General features: G+C 37.7%; 1 long non-coding RNA gene across 1 annotated transcript; it reads right to left on the bottom strand.

Annotated features, from left to right (window-relative positions):
* Positions 1-5,411: 5,411 nt before the first annotated feature.
* Positions 5,412-6,667, bottom strand: LOC135776143 (uncharacterized). The gene is made up of 3 exons (XR_010544070.2): positions 6,467-6,667; positions 6,256-6,372; positions 5,412-5,546 (listed from the first exon to the last, which is right to left on the bottom strand). It is a non-coding gene; the product is annotated as an uncharacterized lncRNA (long non-coding RNA).
* Positions 6,668-10,527: the final 3,860 nt, after the last annotated feature.

Here is a 10,527-nt window from a genome sequence, read left to right as displayed (position 1 = left end):
AGCATCATGCTAGCTTCATGCTAATTTATGTTAGCATAGTGCTAGCTTCATGCTAATTCATGTTAGCATCGTGCTAGCTTCATGCTAATTCATGTTAGCATCGTGCTAGCTTCATGCTAATTCATGTTAGCATCGTGCTAGCTTCATGCTAATTCATGTTAGCATCGTGCTAGCTTCATGCTAATTCATGTTAGCATCGTGCTAGCTTCATGCTAATTCATGTTAGCATCGTGCTAGCTTCATGCTAATTCATGTTAGCATCGTGCTAGCTTCATGCTAATTCATGTTAGCATCGTGCTAGCTTCATGCTAATTCATGTTAGCATCGTGCTAGCTTCATGCTAATTCATGTTAGCATCGTGCTAGCTTCATGCTAATTCATGTTAGCATCGTGCTAGCTTCATGCTAATTCATGTTAGCATCGTGCTAGCTTCATGCTAATTCATGTTAGCATCGTGCTAGCTTCATGCTAATTCATGTTAGCATCGTGCTAGCTTCATGCTAATTCATGTTAGCTTCGTGCTAGCTTCATGCTAATTCATGTTAGCTTCGTGCTAGCTTCATGCTAATTCATGTTAGCATCGTGCTAGCTTCATGCTAATTCATGTTAGCATCGTGCTAGCTTCATGCTAATTCATGTTAGCATCGTGCTAGCTTCATGCTAATTCATGTTAGCATCGTGCTAGCTTCATGGTAATTCATGTTAGCATCGTGCTAGCTTCATGCTAATTCATGTTAGCGTCGTGCTAGCTTCATGCTAATTCAAGTTAGCGTCGTGCTAGCTTCATGCTAATTCATGTTAGCGTCGTGCTAGCTTCATGCTAATTCATGTTAACGTCGTGCTAGCTTCATGCTAATTCATGTTACCGTCGTGCTAGCTTCATGCTAATTCATGTTAACGTCGTGCTAGCTTCATGCTAATTCATGTTAACGTCGTGCTAGCTTCATGCTAATTCATGTTAGCGTCGTGCTAGCTTCATGCTAATTCATGTTAGCTTTGTGCTAATCATGCTAACATCATGCTAGCTTCCTGCTTATCATGCTAGCATCATGCTAGCTTCCTGCTAATCATGCTAACATCATGCTAGCTTCATGCTAATCATGCTAACATCATGCTAGCTTCATGCTAATTCATGTTAGCATCATGCTAGCTTCATGCTAATTCATGTTAGCATCATGCTAGCTTCATGCTAATTCATGTTAGCATCATGCTAGCTTCATGCTAATTCATGTTAGCATCATGCTAGCTTCATGCTAATTCATGTTACCATCATGCTAGCTTCATGCTAATTCATGTTACCATCATGCTAGCTTCATGCTAATTCATGTTAGCATCATGCTAATTCAAGTTAGCATCATGCTAGCTTCATGCTAATTCATGTTAGCATCATGCTAGCTTCATGTTAATTCATGTTAGCATCATGCTAGCTTCATGCTAATTCATGTTAGCATCATGCTAGCTTCATGCTAATTCATGTTAGCTTCATGCTAATTCATGTTAGCATCATGCTAGCTTCATGCTAATTCATGTTAGCATCATGCTAGCTTCATGTTAATTCATGTTAGCTTCATGCTAATTCATGTTAGCATCATGTTAGCTTCATGCTAATTCATGTTAGCTTCATGCTAATTCATGTTAGCATCATGCTAGCTTCATGCTAATTCATGTTAACATCATGTTAGCTTCATGCAAATTCATGTTAGCATCATGCTAACTTAGTGCTAAACATGCTAACATGGTAACTTTTGGTATCATGTTTACGGAAAGTTATAATACTAAACTAAACTTGTTTTAAATTTCTCTCAATCTGTTTTAAACGTTCAGGCTAGGCTTTGTCAAGCCAACATAAAGTTTGTCTTCAAACTTTTCTATCTAGTTATTATTATTCTTTTTCTGTTCCAAAATTTCTGACACTAACTCGTCCTAGAGCTTTCAAGCTACATGCACCAAATTTTCCACAGACCTTCAGACTGGTCTGACTTAGTGTGCTATATCTTTTCTAACTGATGGGACCTTCCGAATTCCTAAACGGGGGTCTCGAACACCCCAAAATTTCCATTGACTTAACATTGAGACAAACTTTGACGGGTCATAGCTGTGAGTGAGAAACTTGTAGAAACTTGTGGCTTACCACATTTAAGGTGGCTGACAGGCTCTGTAAGAACATACATCACAATGGGGTGTAAGCTATACCCCTGGGGTGTAAGAGGCTCCCAAAATTTCCCATTGACTTATAATGGGGCAGGAAACATGCCCATATAAGGGAATAAAAGCGTCCCAGATGGAATATCTTTACTTTAGAGTGTCGTAGAGACATGGGGGTGGGCTCATTTTACTCAGTCATCCAATCAGTCTCTTAGGATCGCCCCAAAGCTATTTAGCCACGCCCCTAGCAACAATTTTGGGTACCCTAGCAACATCTCCCATAGACTACCATTATAAAAAGCCCAGATGGATATCTTTACACCAGAGTGTCATAGAGACATAGGGGTGGGCTCATTTTACTCAGGCATCCAATCAGTCTCTTAGGATTCCTACTGAGGTATTAAACCACGCCCCTAGCAACCAATTTGAGCACCCTAGCAACATAATAAACAAAGCCTTATATCTCTGGATCTGAACATCTTAGAGACATGGGGGTTGGGTCTTTGGGTCATGTTAGCTTCATGCTAGCTCCATGCTAAGTCATACTAGCTTCATGCTAGTTTCATGCTAGCTTTATGCTAATTTCATAATAAATCTTGCTAACTTCATGCTAAATCATGCTAACTTCATGTTAAATCTTGTTAGCTGCACGCTAAATAGTGCTAGCTTAATGCTAATCATGCTAGCATCATGCTAATCATGCTAGCTTCACGTTAAATCATGCTAGCTTCATGCTAATCATGCTATTCTCATGCTAACTTCATGTTAATCATGCAAGCCTCGTGCTAGCTTCATGCTAGCTTCATGCTAATCTTGCTAGTTTCATGCTAGCTTCATGCTAATCATGCTAGCATCATGCTAGCTTCATGCTAATCATGCTAGAATCATGCTAGTTTCATGCTAATCATGCTAGCATCATGCTAGCTTCATGCTAATCATGCTAGCATCATGCTAGCTTCATGCTAATCATGCTAGCTTCATGCTAATCATGCTAGCTTCATGCTAGCTTCATGCTAGCTACATGCTAATCATGCTAACATCATGCTAGCTTCATGCTAATCATGCTAGCTTCATGCTAATCATGCTAGCATCATGCTAGCTTCATGCTAGCTTCATGCTAATCATGCTAGCTTCATGCTTATCATGCTAGCATCATGCTAGCTTCATGCTAATCATGCTAGCATCATGCTAGCTTCATGCTAGCTACATGCTAATCATGCTAGCATCATGCTAGCTTCATGCTAATCATGCTAGCATCATGCTAGCTTCATGCTAATCATGCTAGCATCATGCTAGCTTCATGCTAACATCATGCTAGCTTCATGCTAATCATGCTAGCTTCATGCTAGCTACATGCTAATCATGCTAGCATCATGCTAGCTACATGCTAATCATGCTAGCTTCATGCTAATCATGCTAGCATCATGCTAGCTTCATGCTAATCATGCTAACATCATGCTAGCTTCATGCTAGCTACATACTAATCATGCTAGCATCATGCTAGCTTCATGCTAATCATGCTAGCATCATGCCAATCATGCTAGCATCATGCTAGCTTCATGCTAATCATGCTAGCTTCATGCTAGCATCATGGTAGCTTCATGCTAATCATGCTAGCATCATGGTAGCTTCATGCTAATCATGCTAGCATCATGCTAACTTCATGCTAATCATGCTAGCATCATGCTAGCTTCATGCTAATCATGCTAGCATCATGCTAGCTTCATGCTAATCATGTTAGCTTCATGCTAGCTTCATGCTAATCATGTTAGCTTCATACTTAAACATACTAACTGCCAGATAGCCTACTAAACTAAACTTCTGTCAATCCGTTTTAAACGTTCAGGCTACGCTTTTTCAAGCCAACATAAAGTTTGTCTTCAAACTTTAATATCTAGTTGTTATATATTGTGTTTTAGAGGATATTTAGTTACATTACAATCTGCCTGTTGTACCAATCGAAAGAGTTTGTAAACAAAGGAATAAATTCTCATATTTAGTTTGAATAGACAAAATAAATGAAAGTGTGGAGGTAAATATTAACTGAAAACAATGCCTTTCTTTATTGATTTTAGACTTTAATGTTGCACAAGTGGACTAACAAACAACTAGGGATACATTAACTTCATTTGGGAACCATGGCTTTGGATTTGAGGGATATTGAAGACCCAGTTCTCTTATCACATCTCAAAAGAAGCATAATGGTGATGATATACAACGCCCAGGAGACTGACAGAAGCAGATCAATGTTGTCACCTGACAAACCTACCCTATGCATATATCATGCAAGACATGTGCAGTCCCAATGTGTTTTTGTTTACAAACTATTGACTTTACTATGTATTACATTTATCAATAAGGTGATTAAACTTGTTTAAGGGTTTAGATTGAATTTCCCAGTGCTGTTTCATGAAAATAAATGGTCTGTCAAAAGTAATACATTTGATGCAACAAAGTATAAAACACAGTGAGTCATATTTTACAAAAACAGACAATATGAATAGTGCTTTATAGCCTTGCATTGTTGTTTGTGCAACTTGAAAACAATGTAGTACATTTGAATGTATATTATGTGGACAGACAAAATATACATTGTTAGAACACGTGCAGTTCGCCACATTAAATTACAAAACTCCCTATGTAGAGCCCCTTTAAGGGCTGGGTGATATATAAATATCGTAATATAATTGTGTGTGATTGGCTGTTAGATTAATCCACATTGAGTAAAAATGCCCAGAGCTTATCATCACAATCGCCATACATTTTATCATGATCAGATATGTTGATGTTTATCGCCCTAGTATAGAAACATTGTTAATGTTCTGTGAATAATGAATGTGGATCAAGAAATAAAGTTAGTATAAGGCACTTAATTGCAACATGCATATTTGCCCTTATTTGTTACATTCCTGCACCTTTTGATTTGTATGCAATTAAAATTTATTGAATAATAACACAACAATAAACAGAATACTTAAAACAATGAATGAGTGAACCACATTTGTGTTCTTTACAAATACAGGACTTTAGAACACACAAGAAAACGAATGTCCTAAACTGACAATAACTGGATTTAATGTGCTGTTTCCAGGGATAACTCTACATCAGTTCCTTTTAAAATGTGTTGAACTTGACAATAAACACTACCCGCTGGTGAGACAAAGTAGTCCCGCATCAGATTGCATTGCACTTTTGCTATTGCCATACAATTGTGATGTGAGGTGTTCTTCATCGGTTGAAAAGCACCCATCCCATGATTTTTCCACTGCCCATCAACCATGTTGTGGTCAGCAGTCTGCTACAGCTGGAGTGGTAGCAAGTACCCCAAAGCAATGTGGAAACTGCCACTTCCTTTCGAAGTCCATGGCTATTGTATGCCACTCTCCTCCCGTTGATGGTGTCTAAAACAATAGGACACACCAAATGTCAGTGATTAAATTATTATATATTCAAGACTACGGTTTACAATGGATTTATTTGCATAGTTATATGTAGAACAAAATTGGATAGCCATGCTTTTGTTAGTCAAACACATTGTGTCTCATTTATAAAACTGTGCGTAGGATCCTTACTAAAAGTCTACGTATGCACAAAAAAAACCAAAAATGGCATACGCCAAAAAATATTAAAACAGACAAGGCAATGTTCCCTTTCTGCAAGTGTGCGTACATGAATTATCTTCTGATCCCACCATGCAAGTCCATTCTCCCATTAAGTTTTTTTTTTAAAGATCACAACCTTTGCGTGGTAACTGGCGTACGAATGGTTCATGACCTGTTTTGTGCGTACGCATACTTTATAAATGAGACCCCTTCTTACTTAATCCATATAAATAAGTATAAAGATAAACTAGGGACTAAACAACATGTAGAATAACAAATATTACAATATAAAGTTTGGAAGTAATTTTATATTTATTGCTGTGTTAACATAATTCATGTTTATACACAAAATACTTTAATATACACATAGTGTAAGCTCAGATCAAATTATGAAATTAATGTATACAGGTATGTATAGACATAAAAATAGAATTACTTATGCTTTTCGGAACTACATCCCTGTTTCTAGTAGAAGATTATATATCTTTATATTTTGTAATAACCCTACCTTTAAGAAATCTTCCTTTATAACCTGGTATAGAGCAGAACAGGTATCCAAAACTATTTGTGGGATGGTGCTGGTCCCCCATCCTGGACTTGAACCTGAGGGACTTGAACGTGTCACCTGCATGACACCAAAAAGTTCAAAAACATACCCAGACAGAAAAACGTTATGATAACATTCAGTTCATATTCGTTTGAAATGAAATCACACAAACCTGTTGCATAGAATCGCAGGGTCAAAGACAAACGCTCTCCAAGTCATGCTTTGCGAAGCCTGTCCTGTTCTATTTGAACGATTATTAAATCAAGAAACACAGCTTTTAAGCACAGTAGACAACACTTTGATATTTTAAATGTGATCATAGCCAAACATAAGCATGCAGCTATATTTCCTATATAAACAAGCTGTACTCACCTCCAACTCTTTAATCCCTGCTGTCCGCGTGTGGTGCTGATCCACCTCTCCACATACACATCTCTTAATTTTTTTCTTTTGCGGCTTTGCATCGCGCAAACCGTTTGCTGCACTAATTTCTGTCTGAAGTCTTTTTTTTATTGAATAATTGACAGTAAAAAAAATATTACAGCAGTGTAGCCAAATATAAATTGTATGAATATGAAAATGAACAAAAATAACACAAAATTAAATAATTTAAAATAAAAAAAAGACATTGTTGCTAGGGGGGAAACAAAAAATTATATAAAAATATGAAAATAATTACATGCCTTTAGAATCTGAGAGGCTTTCTGGTTTTTTGAGGGTAATATTAGATCAACATAGTGTACAATTTCTTCTTTAAATACTTTAAAGCATGGTTTTCGCCCAGAGAATTAACATTTATGTATGTGGAATTTCGCCATTAAGATAATGAAATTAATCATGTATGTGTGAATTTGTTTGTCCTTCTGATTTACAAATAAACCTAATAAAACATGTTTCCAGTAAAACAAAATTTTTGTCAATATTTTTAACAATGAGGTCAAGTATATGTTGCCAGAAAACTGCAACTACATTACAATACCAAAACAAATGAATGGCTGTCTCTTTAGAAGAAACACAAAAGCTACAATTAACATCTATATCCCTCTTATATCTGAGAAGAAAATTTTTGACAGGGTATATTCTATGGATAAGTTTAAAGGTCACCTCTTTAATCTTGTTTGTGACAAAGAAACGATTAGGCAAATGCCAAACTTTTTTCCAATTAACATAATTCACAAACCGACCGATTCCAGTAAGAAATTACCTTTGGTTGTGTAACAATATCCTTTTGGAACAGTGCTCTGATTGATTTATTATTATTGCGATAATGAGAAGAGAAGCATATTTCACCAACAAAAGAGTGTATAGGTGTAAAAGGAGGAAGGTGATTATAGTCCAGTCTTCTCTGTTGTTTAAATAACATGCAAACTCCATCAGAGATTGCACCAAAAACTTTAGCAAATTCTCCAGGTGGTATAGGTATTGTAAACTCGAATGACAACAAACAAATAGCTCTTTTTGAGACTTTATTATCAGCAACCCCCGACTACAGCAACCACTGCTCACCGGTCTCCCATAAACATAAACATACACCAACATGAGGCATTCTCTCCCCGTTAGCGCCCCCACAAGGACAGGATGTTAAACTAACAATCTCCCTCTTAAAAAAAAAATAAATAAAACCAAATACACATTTTTAAAGGGAGGAGAAACATTATCCTAAAAGAAGGGGTGAACATATTTAACAAAATTAAATGACAGTTACATCTCTTTAAAGAGATCATTATCCCTTTTTTTTTAACTTATTTATGTTCCCATACACCTTCACTAAGGGTTTTTAGAAGAAACAAAGTAGAAGCTCCGTTTTTAGTCAGAGAGTCAGCAAGTTGTTGCTTTGTAGCAGACCAAAGGATCTGCTTGATGTTTCCAGAGTGGATTAGTTCTTTTATGCTGCTGATCTCAAGACAAAGTCTTTTTTCTGTAACAGACTTTGTGGACTTCACAGCATCAAAAAGAGAATGATTGTCAGTTACACAGATAATTGGCAGGTAGTTTAAAGCAATGTTGCCTGTTGTAATTTCTGAATAAAGAGCAGATATACACATCCCATTATCAATGCCATCGGCGAGCGCCAGAGTTTCTCCTGCCAAAGTGCTTCTGACGACTCTTCTGATTCTCTTAGATTGCCAGATCACTACATGATTTAAAGCCAGATTTTAGCCCGATTTGCAAGTCGTTCGCTCGCCGACAGGTCGGGGTGTGATCGGGTGTTGGTATGAAAGAGCCAACAACGCATCAAAGACGCTCCCAGACGCGTCGCCGACAACAGAAAAATATCTAGCACGCTAGATATCTGGAGCTGTCGCGCGACTCGACCTCCTATGATGTCACGAGCTACAGCCAATCCGACGAGGGGTTGACGTCACACGGAAAGATGAGCAGCATGTCACCATTGAACTCAGGCATGAATGCCTGTATGACGTTTCACATATATTTACCACAACTGTGCTGAGAAAAAGAAACGGTGGAGAGAAATAGCAAACGCTGTAAAACAGCCAGGTGAGCAAATGTTATTATTACATTATCTAAATGTTATAGGGTAAAATGTAAATTAATTGGTCATATTTCCATATACATGCATATTTTAGAAGCTAGCGTAATCCTATTTTTGGGATATGTCTGTAAAACATATATAAATTGTATAATGTTTTTACTGTAATTCTGTTTATTATGTTGGCTTGAAAAAGCCAACATATTGTTATTGCTTTTAAACTTATATCTTATTATTATTATTATTATTCTTTTTCTGTTCCAAAATTTCTGACACTAACTCGTCCTAGAGCTTTCAAGCTACATGCACCAAATTTTCCACAGACCTTCAGACTGGTCTGACTTAGTGTGCTATATCTTTTCTAACTGATGGGACCTTCCGAATTCCTAAACGGGTCTCGAACACCCCAAAATTTCCATTGACTTAACATTGAGACAAACTTTGACGGGTCATAGCTGTGAGTGAGAAACTTGTAGAAACTTGTGGCTTACCACATTTAAGGTGGCTGACAGGCTCTGTAAGAACATACATCACAATGGGGTGTAAGCTATACCCCTGGGGTGTAAGAGGCCCCCAAAATTTCCCATTGACTTATAATGGGGCAGGAAACATGCCCATATAAGGGAATAAAAGCGTCCCAGATGGAATATCTTTACTTTAGAGTGTCGTAGAGACATGGGGGTGGGCTCATTTTACTCAGTCATCCAATCAGTCTCTTAGGATCGCCCCAAAGCTATTTAGCCACGCCCCTAGCAACAATTTTGGGTACCCTAGCAACATCTCCCATAGACTACCATTATAAAAAGCCCAGATGGATATCTTTACACCAGAGTGTCATAGAGACATAGGGGTGGGCTCATTTTACTCAGGCATCCAATCAGTCTCTTAGGATTCCTACTGAGGTATTAAACCACGCCCCTAGCAACCAATTTGAGCACCCTAGCAACATAATAAACAAAGCCTTATATCTCTGGATCTGAACATCTTAGAGACATGGGGGTTGGGTCTTTGGGTCATGTTAGCTTCATGCTAGCTCCATGCTAAGTCATACTAGCTTCATGCTAGTTTCATGCTAGCTTTATGCTAATTTCATAATAAATCTTGCTAACTTCATGCTAAATCATGCTAACTTCATGTTAAATCTTGTTAGCTGCACGCTAAATAGTGCTAGCTTAATGCTAATCATGCTAGCATCATGCTAATCATGCTAGCTTCACGTTAAATCATGCTAGCTTCATGCTAATCATGCTATTCTCATGCTAACTTCATGTTAATCATGCAAGCCTCGTGCTAGCTTCATGCTAGCTTCATGCTAATCTTGCTAGTTTCATGCTAGCTTCATGCTAATCATGCTAGCATCATGCTAGCTTCATGCTAATCATGCTAGAATCATGCTAGTTTCATGCTAATCATGCTAGCATCATGCTAGCTTCATGCTAATCATGCTAGCATCATGCTAGCTTCATGCTAATCATGCTAGCTTCATGCTAATCATGCTAGCTTCATGCTAGCTTCATGCTAGCTACATGCTAATCATGCTAACATCATGCTAGCTTCATGCTAATCATGCTAGCTTCATGCTAATCATGCTAGCATCATGCTAGCTTCATGCTAGCTTCATGCTAATCATGCTAGCTTCATGCTTATCATGCTAGCATCATGCTAGCTTCATGCTAATCATGCTAGCATCATGCTAGCTTCATGCTAGCTACATGCTAATCATGCTAGCATCATGCTAGCTT

This window comes from Paramisgurnus dabryanus, chromosome 21 (genome assembly GCF_030506205.2).
Source record: "Paramisgurnus dabryanus chromosome 21, PD_genome_1.1, whole genome shotgun sequence".
In the NCBI taxonomy this organism is placed as follows: Eukaryota; Metazoa; Chordata; class Actinopteri; order Cypriniformes; family Cobitidae; genus Paramisgurnus; species Paramisgurnus dabryanus.
Note: the sequence above shows the minus strand (reverse complement) of the source record. Positions and strands in the feature narration are given on the sequence as shown.